At 39.9% G+C, this 14,488-nt stretch overlaps 2 long non-coding RNA genes across 2 annotated transcripts; one reads left to right on the forward strand and one right to left on the reverse strand.

Annotated features, from left to right (window-relative positions):
- Positions 1-11,921: 11,921 nt before the first annotated feature.
- Positions 11,922-12,504, reverse strand: LOC119894633. Its single transcript, XR_005442959.1, has 2 exons — positions 12,442-12,504; positions 11,922-12,283 (listed from the first exon to the last, which is right to left on the reverse strand). It is a non-coding gene; the product is annotated as an uncharacterized LOC119894633 (long non-coding RNA).
- On the forward strand, positions 12,277-13,841 carry LOC119894640. Its single transcript, XR_005442961.1, has 2 exons — positions 12,277-12,649; positions 13,659-13,841. It is a non-coding gene; the product is annotated as an uncharacterized LOC119894640 (long non-coding RNA).
- Positions 13,842-14,488: the final 647 nt, after the last annotated feature.

Genomic DNA, 14,488 nt, shown 5'->3' on the forward strand with positions numbered 1-14,488 from the left:
TATGTGTAGATTTACATTGTTACATAAAGGGGAGCAATGCAACAGATGTATAGAGGGCGTCTAGATGAGGCTAGTTTGTAGCTGCCGTCCCTGGTTAGACTTTTAAATGCAGGCTAAACAAATTATCAGATAAAACTGATTCAGGGTATCAAACTATACTAACATTCCCATCAGCCTCAGCTGTACTTATTTGTGGTAATTTTTAAATATTATTACGCCAACAGGTTAACCTACTATGGTCACCGGCATGGCTGTTTCAGTAGGTTCTTGAGTTTCCATCGGTACTACCACCACTTGACAAAGGCTAGACTTTTCAGCTGTTTATCTTTTACGGAGTTGTTTTTACCTTTTGCTTACTAGTTTTCACACATTCTCAAGTCACAGCAAGATGTGTTCAGGTACCACATCCTCCTCTAATTTCTTTGGCATATTTTTGAACAAAAACTCCTAAAACCTAAACTGCTGGTGTTGCAGTGAAATGTATTTTTACTGGGCTTTCCCAGCACCAAAATCTGTTTAAAAAGGTGTGTGAATTGATGTGATGGGACATATTTATTTCTGAGCTACAGACTGAAGTCTACAGTGACACCATATGTGGAAAATGTCCTCTTCAGTCCACATGGGGGCTTCAGTGAGCCATCAGAGCTTACATCAACTCCAACTTCCAATTTCCTCGGGCCTAAAGGATGATGATAATGCTCATGAAGAGTGACTTATTATCTTTTGCCACTTGAAGGAGCAGTGGCTGCAGGAGTCTCATCTGTTCACAGCAACAATGAGGAGAGAACTGAAGATTTCAGCCATTAGAGGGGTCAGGTGTTTGTAACTGTAAAAATCATTAGGCGATCTTGTTATTGGCTCAGTACGGGGATTGCTATGGTGCGGCTCATTAATGTAGATTTGACATATGACACGTATGGCATCCACATACAGTGTCTGTAGGCATGAATGAACTTTGAATTCAGAGTCTGACCTTTTAAATTATAAACAAGAAGAAGTAGCCCTCAGAGAAAACATTTATCACTGCCTAATTTTCCAGCATTTTTCTTGCATTATGATTTTAACTCGCTGTTAATGGTAAAATGTTAAATTTTACTATGAGCTATGGTTCTACTCTGAATTCAAGGCCAAAGGTTAAACTGACTTGTACACTGAGAGGATCCCCCTCTCCCTTCAGATAAGACAGGTGCCAGAACTCTGAAGTAAATGTGAGTTTTCAGAGATTAGTGGGGTTGAGCAGGGGGATGGCGATTAGCCTATTTTCTGGAGTGTGAAGCAGTGAGATGAAGATGCATTGCTCCGGAGCCTGGAGTCCATTCAGGGGCCTTTGCCGCTGCCAGAGGAGGCATTGATGATAAGCAGAAAGGGGGCAGAAATAGGTTTTCACACAGGCATTGCAGAATCTAAATGATAGATTAATATACCTTTATAATCATCTCTTAACCAGCAAGGACCCGCCGCAAATTAATATTGAAGTCACAATTCAAATGTGGTCATCTTGCTGCATTCAAGCAAACCACTTGATGCTTAATTTTTGAATGCAAAACTTTCACTTTTTTTTCTTTTTACTGTTCTGAATTACCTGAGGAACTATCATTCAAGATTTTTGGGGTCAAAAATGACAAGACATAACGGTGGTTATTAAAATTTAGGGCTTTATTTTTCTAGTTTTATTGGTCATGCTGACATTGTAGTCTCCTAAGAAATAACTGAGCTCAGGGAACACTGCGACATTGATAAAACTAAGTCCGACGTGGCAAGAAACGCAAGCAGTCAGACATCAGGCAGGTTTGAACAGTTTATTCAGATGATCAGTAATCATCAAACCACTTTATTTGGAGGTAAAACTGATATTGTTGAGTCTAAGCTGAACCAAGAAGCGGGACTCTAAACTAAGATGGATGTAACATACAGTCTAGGTGATAATTTGCCTCCGTCTTGAGTGTTGCTCATCCATTGTGAACAATGAAGACCCCGATCAAAAAGGCATTTTACTGATGTTGTAGGTGACTAATGGGGCCTGCATTGGCTTGATGCAGTGATAGCCGCGTGAGACCAGAACTCATAGATCGTCAGCAGTGTTCTTTACTGGCTCATTGCTCGTTTCTCTGCTGTTGAGGAGTCTTCATCAATGATGCTTCGCCACATTGCTCAGTCAGAAGCTCGCTAGCTTTAGGCCGTTTAACCTCAAAAATTCCTATAAGACGTTTTAAGCTGTCTTTAAACCGCAGCTTTGGACAAACGACTAGATACGAATACACCCCAATGACCATACCCAATACAAACTCTAGGGATGGCAGTGTCGGTTGGTTGGTCCACCACTTCAGTCCAGTCTGAAATATCTCAACAACTATTAGATGAATTGCTGTGGCATTACCTGCTCTTACTAGTATCTATTGTCACTCAGTGTAGATCTCTTGCTTTCTTCATGCTTGTATGTTGTTCTCAAATGTTGCTTAGGATAAAAGTGCCAAGTGAGTAAATATGAACCATAATTCATGGTCCCGAGAGGACAAATTCTTTGGTCCTTTAAAGATCCTTTAATCTTTTCTTCTAGCGCCAGTAGCAGGTAAAAGTTTTCACTTATTCAGTGAAATATTCAATATGCAGAATAGTGCAAGAAATTACAAATCCCTTTGCTAATTTAAATAATTTAGTTGACTTCAGTTCAAAGATTAAATTTCTTTCTATTCTAAATGATCACATCACTGTTGATGGGTCCTGACTGGCTGTAGTTCAGCAGTAAGTTCAGTCTGTTGCTGTTTTTGCTGAGGACAAAACTCAGCCTGTACAAGCACTGTATATAAGTTTAATGGCTCAATAACCTGCTGTCTGCTGAGTAATCACATCACGATCGTTTCTGTGGGTGAGAAAATATGACTTTTTGTAACATGGGTGAATGAGTCCTTTAGCATCAGCAGGTTGCCAACTCTGCGATGGTGAATTATCTTTCCCTGGAAAAACCATTTACACTACTGTAGAAGGTATATTGTTTCCTCTATTGCAGATATTTGTGAATATGGGTTAGCTCCTCCAGGGATTCATTTTTAAAATTAAGACTAAAAAAAAAACAAAAAAAGGAGGAAACTTTGCTTCCATCCCTGGATTTACCATCTAGTCCTGAGATTGACTACCAAAAATAACTGGGTGAGAGTGGAAGTCATTAAAATATAACATCATCAAACTAACTGGCACCTGCGTTATTCATGTTTGTCATTGTTTATTCGGTGTGGAATGAAGGGAGACAGATCTGAACAGAGCAGGACGCCACCAATCAGATACACCTCCTCCACCTGAATCCTCCGCTTCAAGTCAATTATGCAGCCTGCTCACCTCTCTTCACATTTTCTGCCTGGCTGCTGATTCAGAGAGCAGACTCGTTCTGCTTTGGCAGGAATGAAAGTGTGAGGTAATCTGAGGGGACTTGTGTGGGGAGGGGAAAAAAGGAGGCACCGGGGCCCCTGAGCCTCTCAGATTGGAGGTCACTGGCCGGGACAGCGCTGTCACACAGACGGGTTGGTAATTGTGGGCAGACGATCTATCTGCACTGATCTGACCAGGATTCCCGCATTACTGTCCGTCACCTGTCACCCCACATCTAGATCTTCATCCGGGCCGCTCCGACACCTTTATCCATTTTCTGAAAAGCACAGAAAAGACTACAAAATTGAGATCAAAGATCCAGAGCAGACCTGTAATAACTTTAAGAATGCTGTTAAAATGGCTTTTTAAAGCAGCTTTTGTGCAAAGAAAGGACAGGCGGTGCGACACGGGGCATTAATATTCCATGTAGTTCTGCCTGGGTTAGCCGCCCCCCCCCTCTCCAGCATGGCTGCTTCTGCATTAACAGAGTGTCTGCGAGAGAAGCCTCAGGAGGATTGGAAAGCACTGCCACTCACCTGGCCCTGCATGTGAATAGAGTAAAGATCTTCTCCTACCTTAGAAAACAATCAGATGTTCTGATATTCACAAGCGGTCACCGCACAAATCACACCTGCATGCTGCTTCATAAACAGAGGCAGAAAGAAGAGACGAGGCGGCATTGAAAATGTTTGTTTTTACACAGTGAGCTGGATAAACTAACATTGATTTTTCTGTTTTGTTGTTTGTTTGTTATTTTGACATTCAGATAAAGACTCACTGAGGATTAAGGAGCTCGTGGTGAACAGTAAAAGATGCCTGACATGCATTATTCTTAAACTTCTGAAATAAAGTTCCCACGGGAGTTTGTGTGTGTGGATCAGGGAAATTCTCCTCAAAATATCACTCAAACTGAGGATTATAAGACATAATTTTTTGGGTCAAGCTTCTCATTTTCTGATGCTTTGTTCATGGAGGAAAACATCATAGCTGCTGCTCCAGAATCTCCCAGTTAGTGTTTTATTTTGTGACTGACACAGATTTGGTTAGTGGTTTATTCTGTGGGGAATGCTGGTGAATTTCGGTAATTATAAAACTCCTACACACCTCAAGACAAGATAACGACCTCATGCTGTACATCTCCCCAGAGGTGACAGGAAGGTGAGGTGCTGCTTTATGTTTCAAGTGTCAGGAGATAACTGCTGGTTGTCCCATATGATCCAAAAACAACATGTAAGCTTTTAATTTGAATGATGTACTTGAACTCCTTTACCATAATTACTATACTATCACAGACCACTCGTGCCTGCAGATGGTGAAGAAGAGGACTCTCCTGTCAGGGCAGGAATGATCTAACAGGATACAAGTGATAATTATATTATCGACATTGAGCTGCTGAAACACAGTTTTCAACATATTTTACATCCCTCATTAAGTCAGACTTTCATTTTAGTGGGCCCCAATATGCTGGCCTTCCAGCAGAATTCACATCCTGTTTAAGCACACTAGCTGTCATGTCAAAATAAAGTACATCACAACAAAAAAAAATCATACTGTATGCTTTTCTGCTGAACCATTAATTGTATTTATTGAACCATTGGGACAATAATGAGCATTGTGCATAGATGTTTAAAAAGGGTAATTGACTTATTGTTGCAGCCATTCATTCATTCATTCATGTAAATAGTGTTAAAAGTCTGAATCAGGTCAGAGTGACTCATTCCAACAACATTTCTCTGTGGCTGCAGGAAACCATCACCTCCAATTGAATTACAGTATGCCGGTTTATCTGTAAAATACAGATCTATTATAGTCCGTAACATAATTTTCAATCCCACTGAATACTTTTCTAGTTTTCTGTCACTTAATTTTCACATATTTTGGTGTGAAAGTGACTAGTAGGTACAAATCTTTTTGGAATCTTGCACTACATGGCTTCAGCCAGCAGCCGTGAACTGGCTGCAATGCCTGCAACGTATTTCTTTGGGGCAATTGCACTAGTCAAAATTATGTCCAAAAATGCTTATTTTTGCCACCGACAGGCTCAGACCATAATGCCAGGTGTCTGACAACATCATGAAAAGGATCCCCACGAGGGAACAGGAAACTGAAGTTTCACTCAAGGACAATTCTTGCTCTGAAATCTCGTGAGAGGCGAGTTGTTGCAGGAAGGCGCTGGTGGAAAGAGTTGGAGAGGGGTTTGTTGTGTTAGAGTAATGTTAAAAAATAAGCAGTTTCTCTATGTACACAACAAACTCCTCTCCCTCGTTCCCACCAGCGAGACTTCAGTTTCTGATTAAAAACATTCTTCCGCTGGGGACCATGAATGTTTGTGCATAATTTTATGGTAATCCATCAAATCATTGTTGAGATATGTCAGTGTTGGACAGAGCCACCTTGTTATTGTGGATAAAAACTCACACCATGGTTACGTCAAAATTAAAGACCATGTTCTTGTGGACAGAAGACTTTTACATGTAAGTTTATATGTATTTCTTATAATGTTCATAACTGGACAGAACCAAAATAATCACAGGTTTATTACATGGCTTAATGTAAGCTACTGTCATCTCTCCCTTTTAGTCCTCCAATATCCAGCTGTTCAACATACATTAAACGCCATACACACAGTTGATAACTGTAAACATGCTGCACATACATGTAATACAACATTAAATGAATAGTGAACACAGAGCGCACACGTTCTGATCCTGAGAATAACTCTAATAACACAATCCTCCGTAGATGTACGTACAGTAATTGGTGAGGCTGTCAGAGAACAGAGAAGACAGAGATGGGAAAATGTAGCAAGACAAGAAATGTGCAGTAAGGCCACACAGAAAGGTGTCCTGCAGGAGAATCAGTGAGGAATCTGGGGATCGAGTATGCGTGAAGGTCGTAGCATCATGTGTGACAACTTCTTCACGCCCTGTTGGCTTTGTAAAATTGTGGTGGAAAAACAACTTTCATGAGGACAGGATTCCTTAAAATTAGCTTTTGTTACAGCCTATAGTAACTAAAGGTTGATGTAATACAATGTAAAATGATTAATTTTGTTGCAAACCTTCATGTGGTTTATGATTCCATAAAAGTGGGAATGAAAACCTGGATGAAGACACGGCTCCACACAGCTGCCTGCTGGCTTGTAGCAATTAACTGGAGCATTGTGGACGTGTGTCTGTGAGCGGAGATCAGACAGGAGTAGAATAATGGCAAATTGCACATCAAAACATTCAGTCTTGCACTCGATCCAGCCATCCTGAACCGAGAAGACGTCAGTCTGTCCATCCTGAGGGAACAACCTGCAACAATGAAGAGAAAACAGAGAATACACCCGCAGAACAAAAACATGTTATGTGAGAACAGGCCTTTTATTACAGCAGACATTTTGACTGCGCAGCAGAAAAGCACAGGTGCAATTCATTGCAATCATGATGGTTGAATTACATTTAGATTTTCCCAGTTAAAAGGGTCCTGCTTTTGTGCGTGCTGGCTTTCTGGGACAACTTCCTGGCACATCTAAATGAAACGGGCCTCAGTGTCATTACTTACACCTGTGCTGTTCCTGCTATGTCGTGAAGAAGAGGAAATTACTTTAAACAAGGGGATCAAACCCTTGTTTAAAGGATAAGACAGGTTTTATTCAATAGTTTAACATGTTCCAAGATAATAGTCCATCTCTCATTACTTTCTGACTTCTCTTCGTTGTCTGTGGCTCTTAGTTCCTCAGTGCCTTAAACAGCTGGTCACAGTTGTTTTTCATAAACGAGTAGTAAATATTAGATCTGTTGAGGCATTTGGGGCAGCAGGACGGTGTATGTGGGGCTGAGTCTGAATAAACTACGGTGTGTGTTCGTGGTGATGAAGGAACATGTCACACAGTGCAGCAGTCACTCTCAGTGAGTGGTTTTTATTGTCCTTGGACAACAGTGGAGCTCTGTATGGCTCAGAGGAATATCAGGCTTTAATATAAACACAATGGCTATTAGGATACATTCATTGTTGTGGTCTTTCCATTGGATTTGTTGGCAATCAGAGAAATATGGAATATCACCAGACTTATCCTTTTATTATAATGTGAAAAAAAGCAAATTAAAATCAGAAAATACGTAGAGCAAGTTTAACTGCAAAAATGCAGTTTTGTCTAACCAAATTAAAAGATTTCCTTAAGGAACATTAGAGCTACATGGTTCCACTAAGATATTTTAGACTGGTCTGTATAGTTAGGCCAGATTTTACGGTTTTACTTAACTACAGATTTTCTCACAAACTGTTCTAGTCGCAAGACCTGGACACATTTGATTCCTATACGCTGTTGTGGCAGAAAGGGGGCAAAATCAAACCTGGAGTTCAACTTTGGTGAACTTTGGCACACAAATTTGAGTTGTTGATCATTAGCAAACTGTCTTAATAGGGCTGACCTTTTTGAGGGGACGGAGAACTGGACAGTCCAAAATAGAGGAAGCTACAGTGCTCATTGTTTCTGTTGCATCATCCACTATTATTCAACCACCTCTGTTGGAGTAAAAAAAACTGTTCCACAAAACAGCACTGGCGACAGTTATGAGACTGGAGTTTTGAATAACCTGTGTGAATTAATTGTCCCTTTAGTGACCAAGCTAACGAGCTTGCCAAATTTCAGCTTGGAGAGCATTATTTTCAGTCTTCAAAAACTTGTCATAGAACGAAATGGTGTACAACTATGAACAAAAGGCCACCACCTACTGTATTTCACCTGGACAAGGGAATGTCGCTTTGTGGTGTGACCGCTACATAAAGCCTACTCCTGGCCTAATGTATACCCTTTCTGGGAGAGTTGGGTGTTTAAGAGGGTGATGAATATTTTTAACATCTTGACAAACAACAAAGTTTTTTGCCATAAATGTTCACCAAACTGCATGCTTTGTGATATATTTATCAATGTGTTCTTAATAGTGTCTGCTCTCTCATTGTGCATTATTAGCTTGACAAATAGCTGAATTGGTTTTCTGTTACTCATTAGGAAACACCTGAGAATTGTGTTTTCTCAGGCAACAATGAGTCATATGGGAGATATTTTCTGTTTCAAAAATAAACTACATGCAGGATTCGGTTTTCTGCTGTTGGCAAGGTTCCTCTCATGACGTCTGTAAAAATGTTGTCAGGGCTGTTTTAGCAAAGACACTGCATTTTGAACCACTGCCTCCTTTAGAACACACGATATAATAAAAACATCCATTATGCTAAACAGTGAGTGAGCATGTAGAGAAGCTTGTTAGTAAAGTAGGTATGTACACTAGAGACATGATGGCATCTCCCACCACTGGTGTTTCAGTGCATCACAACAACAAAAACACTCAGTTATTGTGATAAATCAGACAATTTTCTCAAATGAAATGAGCTCACGGTTTAATCCCTTGCGATTCCAACAAAATACAGACTCTTTCAGTTTCTACAAGCAGCCTCAGTCTACTGACATGTGCACGCTCACTAACGAGGGCTAACACAGGTGTGAGAAATTTATCTCATTAAGTCCAGGAAGTAACTATTTTAAGAAGTGTTTGACGCAATTGAGGGGAAACTTGACAACAGTTAGTTTTGGCAAATTAGGTGCGCTAGATTAGATTAGTTTGTAGGATTAAAAAATAATTCAGCTTCAGAGGTTGACATGTTTTGTGGGAAATAATTAAAGCTTCCTTGCTTAAGTTAGATGACTCTGCATTTCTGGTATTATTATGAGTCTTACAACTTTTATGAGCCGATCAGGGGTTAAACATAAGCAAGTAATCTTTAAATTATTCAATTCCCCAACATTGGAGATGCAATTACCTGACTTAATGAAATGTGATGTGGTCATTTTAAAAATTAATTCCAAAGGTGATGAGCTAAAAGCGCTCACTTGATGAAAAAGTGCATCAAAATGTCAACAGAAACTTCTCAAAAAAGAGGAATGTAGTTAGTTTACTACTAAGTTAATGTAGTTTAACAGTAACAGTATAATATCATTATCAGCTATCCATGGGTATACAATTTCTGTTTCACATGAGAAGTAAATTCTGCCATTTCTGGAAACCATGATCCCTGAACTCTGCAGCCATCCAACTGTTTGCTTTAACATTTTCTAGACTCGGTTTAAACAGTTTTTAAGCTTGAAAGTGAAATGATCAGCCTCAAAATGTTGACTGGTAACTAGGATAACCTATTAAGAGTGTTGACAGGTGTTGAAAAGCTGTCTCAGTCCATAGGAGTCTGTGGTTATTGAGATTACTTGCAAACAATGAAAGTCTTCAACATTGGAGATAAAATGTTTTCACATGACATAATCATTATTTTATCCCCCCCCAAAAAAGCATTTAGCTACAAACTAAGACAGACATCAGTAATTTGGTTGGATGACACTGCATTTTTGCCATGATTAAGGGTTGTAACAGCCTTTATGAGCCTGTCAGTGGTTAAACATTTGTCTTAGCCCACGAAGGAGCATTTACAACTTCAAATGACAGAATGAATTTCACCATAATTAGTGAAACAATATTTTCACCTGATCTGATGAAATGTGACTTTTTGGGAAAATAAAATAAAACATTCCTTATTATATTAAATGACTGCATTTTTGACACTATTAAGCTTGTTGAGAGGCTTCAGTGAGCCCATTAAAGTTTTGTTTCAGTCCATGTGTATATGAGTGTATAGTGAAGAAAACTTAACACATCCTCAGACCTAAATCACAGAATACGTCGTTGGCCAATCCAGACGAGAGCGTTTCCCGTACAACCACAGAAGATAGCACTGAACTATCTTGGTACGATGCAAACTAACAAACATCTGAAGTACGACCATTTCCTAAAACCTTGTTGGTACCCCCGTGGTTTGAACTAACATATTTCAAACTAACATGTTCCCAGGTGTGTTCGTCTGTTTTTCACAGCAGGAAACTCACAAAACGGTGTCATATTCTGCGTGTGACATTATTATTCTAACTTATTATTTAGGCTTTTCATATAAATAACATATAACCTAATCATTTTATTTAGCCTAAATATAGGTAACTTTTTTTTTATAGCAATAGCAACATTTTAGAAGAAAAAATTAAGAACTATTAGCGATTACAATTAGGAATATAGGATTTATCTGCCTTCATTTCAACACTTTAACACTATTTGAATCACTTGGCCACAAAACAATGTTAAGATCTTGAGAATAGCTCAGTGTGATAAGTGGCTGAGCCTGTGAATTTTCTCTATTGAGACAGACACGGGTTTGAATCCCTTTCTCTATTTATCTTTGTTATAATGGCAACGACAGAACTTTCAGGGATTTATTCATTACAGTACTTTCAAGAATTTTATGCTGTCCCTTTTTATATTTATGTTTGTAATGAAGACTAGAGAACACCCATCTTCCTCATAGGCCTAGAAATTTATACATGAAATATTAAAAGTCTTGTCTTTTCATTCTCCGTTTTGTCTTTTAACCTTTTACTGGGAGAGTAATATTGCATTAAGTTATAGTGAACAGATGGGTAATCTGTGAGAAAAACACCAGCTGTTTGTAGATCGTACTTGAGATGTTTGTTAGTTTAACTTGCATCGTACCAAGATAGTTCAATGCTACGTTCCGTGGTTGTACGGTAAGCGCACCCCTGGTTAGGTTTACGCACCTTTACTAATTGGTTTGGTTTAGGAAAAAATCATGGTTTGGGTAACACGTGAGTGAAAATAAGTCAAAGTTGACTTTTGGTTCAACACGGGACACGTACAGGTGAATATTCTGTGTTTGACCAGAGACGTTTCAAGAGAAGAGACGCCACTTTAAGAATCCTGAATATAATTCCATGGGGAAAAGCCTGTAACGCCAAAGATGGTGGTTGTATGCACATAGCCCGCCCCTCCAGAAAGAAAGCCAATCCTCTGCTGTTTAATAGCCGAGCCGGGGAAACATATCAAGCCAATTGTGTGGTTCCATTGACATAAGTGCACAGTTGAGGTTTGTGACCATTTCAAGTGTTGTAGTGGCAGCAAGGAGCAGGTCTGTGACCAGATCAGATGCACTTCAAAACTGCATGGAAGAGGAGGATAACATACGAAGGCACCGGATTATCCAAGGGAGTTACGCATTTTATATTGACCACATGAAGCACTCTGGATGGAGCCATAAATAAAGTCGGTGTTGTGAAATCGTCTGCAGGCATTGTAGAAGTAAAAGCTGTGTGTAAAAACGCTTTTTAAACCTCAACAAACGTTTTCAGCATTTTTTGATCAGATTTTACAGGTGATTCTATACATGCAGTTTTTATGTCCCGGTGACCATTCAAATTGCAGTTATAACTCTCGTTTTATTCGTTTAGAAAGGGCCTGATCTTGTTAGCCCAGAGGCGTTACCAAGATGGTTGCTGAGGGGCAGGCCTTGCCTATATAAGGACTTTGATTTGAATCATCCACATTGGTCTCCTCCCTACCTTTGTCGCTCTTTATACTACCTCACCTGATATCCTCCTTAGCATATTTTATTGTAATGTATATTTTGTGGGACATTTGGTCAAATTGTGCATGATTGCATAGTTAAAGATCAGATTCCTCGTCTAAATATGTAAACAGCTCACATTGTCACCGTTTTATTTTTGGATCAGATTCTTTAAATCACATTAAATGCAGTGGAAGTGATTCTGATTGAGGAGCCCTGTTACTGGTGCCATCTGTGCCAGCAGGCTCATGTAAACCATCCTTCCTTCAGCACATTGCTAAGGAGATCTAATAACCCCGGGTTTTCCAACACCATGTGTCTCTTAGTGTTAAATCTCAGCGTTCTCGAGCTCACTAGCCTTCAGCTTCCACCTCCACCTCCGCAGCTTTGATTTCCCCTGCAGGCTGGCTGCCGGCGCGCCGTCATGCTGTGTTCAGGCTTCAGGTACAAGCCTCCCTCGCTTCTTGATATCGCCTCATACCTGTAATAAGAAACATGAAAAGCCACGCTTCACACTGTGTCCTTGTTGTGCTAAGTTAGTGGAACATTCCCACCCTTCTGAAACAAGAGGACTGTGATCTTGAATTCTTCAGTCAGGATGAATCAAGATGAAATGCGGTCCTTCAGTAATAAGCTCACCAGGAGGAGGAATGTAAAAATGCCCTTTTCTTTTACAAATGCTAATTAGCAGCGACGTGAGCAGCTCAAATTCTCCTCGACTGTAAAGCCATGGAAAGAGAGTGACAACATTTCTTTACTGCTGAGAAAAGGAAAAGAAAAGGATAATCACACTCTGCAGTGGCTTCTGTGTGGAGATGCAGGGAGCAGATAAACACAGCCCCCTCGGGTAAGGTACACAGACAAAGACGGATTTGCCTTATCTTCTTTAACAGTGACATACGTGAGAGGTTGATTTAAGAAGTTCTGAGATAATTAAGGCCTCTGCCTGATGTCAGGCTGACAAGACATTGATGAACACATACCTTAAATCCTGAATCTTCACACCTTTTTATATATTTCATTTGATTCATTGTGGAGCAGCATTTCTATGTTCTGGATCATTCTCAACTGTAGCACAGGCACAACTGAGCTTAAGTTGTGTGGAGCGTGTTTGCAAATCTGATCTGACATACTATTTCAGAATAAAGACTGTGATTCGGTGCTAAAAAAAAAGATTACCACAGGGTTTTACGGTACGAATGTTTTCAGATGACAAGCGTGAAAACAGAAGCATGAAAAGGGTTTTAAACTTTTTATTTAGCATTATTTAAAAGACTGGAACAAACTGAGAATATGTTTTAAGATTTTTTTTTTTTTCTCTGTGGAGGAACAAAGTACAAACATTAAAAGACACCTTTAAATCCACAGGAGGGTGAGAGTTTAATCCTCAAAAGATGGAGCGTAACTTTTACACTGTGAGAGCCCTTTAGTGTTTCCTGAGCTTTGTCCCATATACTTATTTGCACATTGTTTTTAAGAAGTCAATGCACTTTATTGAAGGCCAACATCCTGTGCTCGTGACTGCATTAACCTGATTGGGGGCCCCAGGCAAAAATGAACTGCTATGCCCCTATTAACATCATCAAAAAACAACATCATAAAATATGCATGTAAGCACGGTATTATGTAAAATACTGAAGCTCTTAAAACCCACAGTCAAGATCCTTTTTGTTTTGTTGATATTATGCTTTAGTGCTGCGTATTCCCATGTGTGGCAGTGTGAGTGTAGTTTGGCATCAGCTGCAGGTGGAGAGAGGGTGCAGCGGTTTGCAGGAAGGTTGAGGCACCTGTGAGTATTTGGACTGATTGTTAATCTGCCAGGTGGGTTGCAAGTAACATGTGCTTAAATACCACAGTGAAGCTGGGTCCCAAAGTGGAGAACTGATACACAAGCTGGCGGAGGCAAGTGCCAGGAGGAAAAGGAAGTGTGCATGCAAGAGAGGTGCGCTGTGCCAATGGATGTATCCGTACCCGCCAGTAGAGCAGCTTTGTTTTTTTTATGTTGTGTTTTGTTGAAATTAAAGACTGTTCGCCTGCCAGTGTGTGTCTGCTCTGTTCATCTGAGCCCTCCAGTAACACTTGTTTGTCACACCATCTTACCAAGCAAAGTTATAATCATTTCAATTACCACAAATCAACTCCTATACAGGAAAGCTGGGACTTTTGAGGGGCCACTATAGGTCCGGGGCTGCTAACAGTGAGCACTGAATAACAATAAGCTTTTTACCCCAACAGTTTTACACTTTTGGCCCCTTAGCCTGCAACCACCATCTGCAATTTTTGCAGCTCACTATCCCAAGGAATTAATTCCATATAAGTGGATTCCAAACTTCATGATTTACTGTAGGCCCAGTGCCAACATGTAGATGTAGGAGTAGGAGTAGTAGGATGACAATAAGGGTGTGGAGGATAGTGTAGTGGATGAGCAAATTTTAAAAGCATTGACACTGGACCTACAGAAGCTTTGTCATCTGGCAAAAGCATGGCTCCTCTATTTCTGTTTGCACCTAATTGTGGGAACCTGCGTTCATCAAAAGCACACCTAGCAAATCTAGTTTCCATGCATAGACATTTTGAGTACAAATAATTTTGATGCTTTTCCAATGTGAATAAACTAAAAACTGTTGAATTAGAAATGTACAGCATAGTGCATACCGTAAAACTCTGAATAACAGCCCAGGCTTTT

This window comes from Micropterus salmoides, unplaced genomic scaffold, assembly GCF_014851395.1.
Source record: "Micropterus salmoides isolate LMB-PRFRI ecotype aquatic unplaced genomic scaffold, ASM1485139v1 Ms_hic_scaffold_10, whole genome shotgun sequence".
Lineage (NCBI taxonomy): Eukaryota > Metazoa > Chordata > Actinopteri > Centrarchiformes > Centrarchidae > Micropterus > Micropterus salmoides.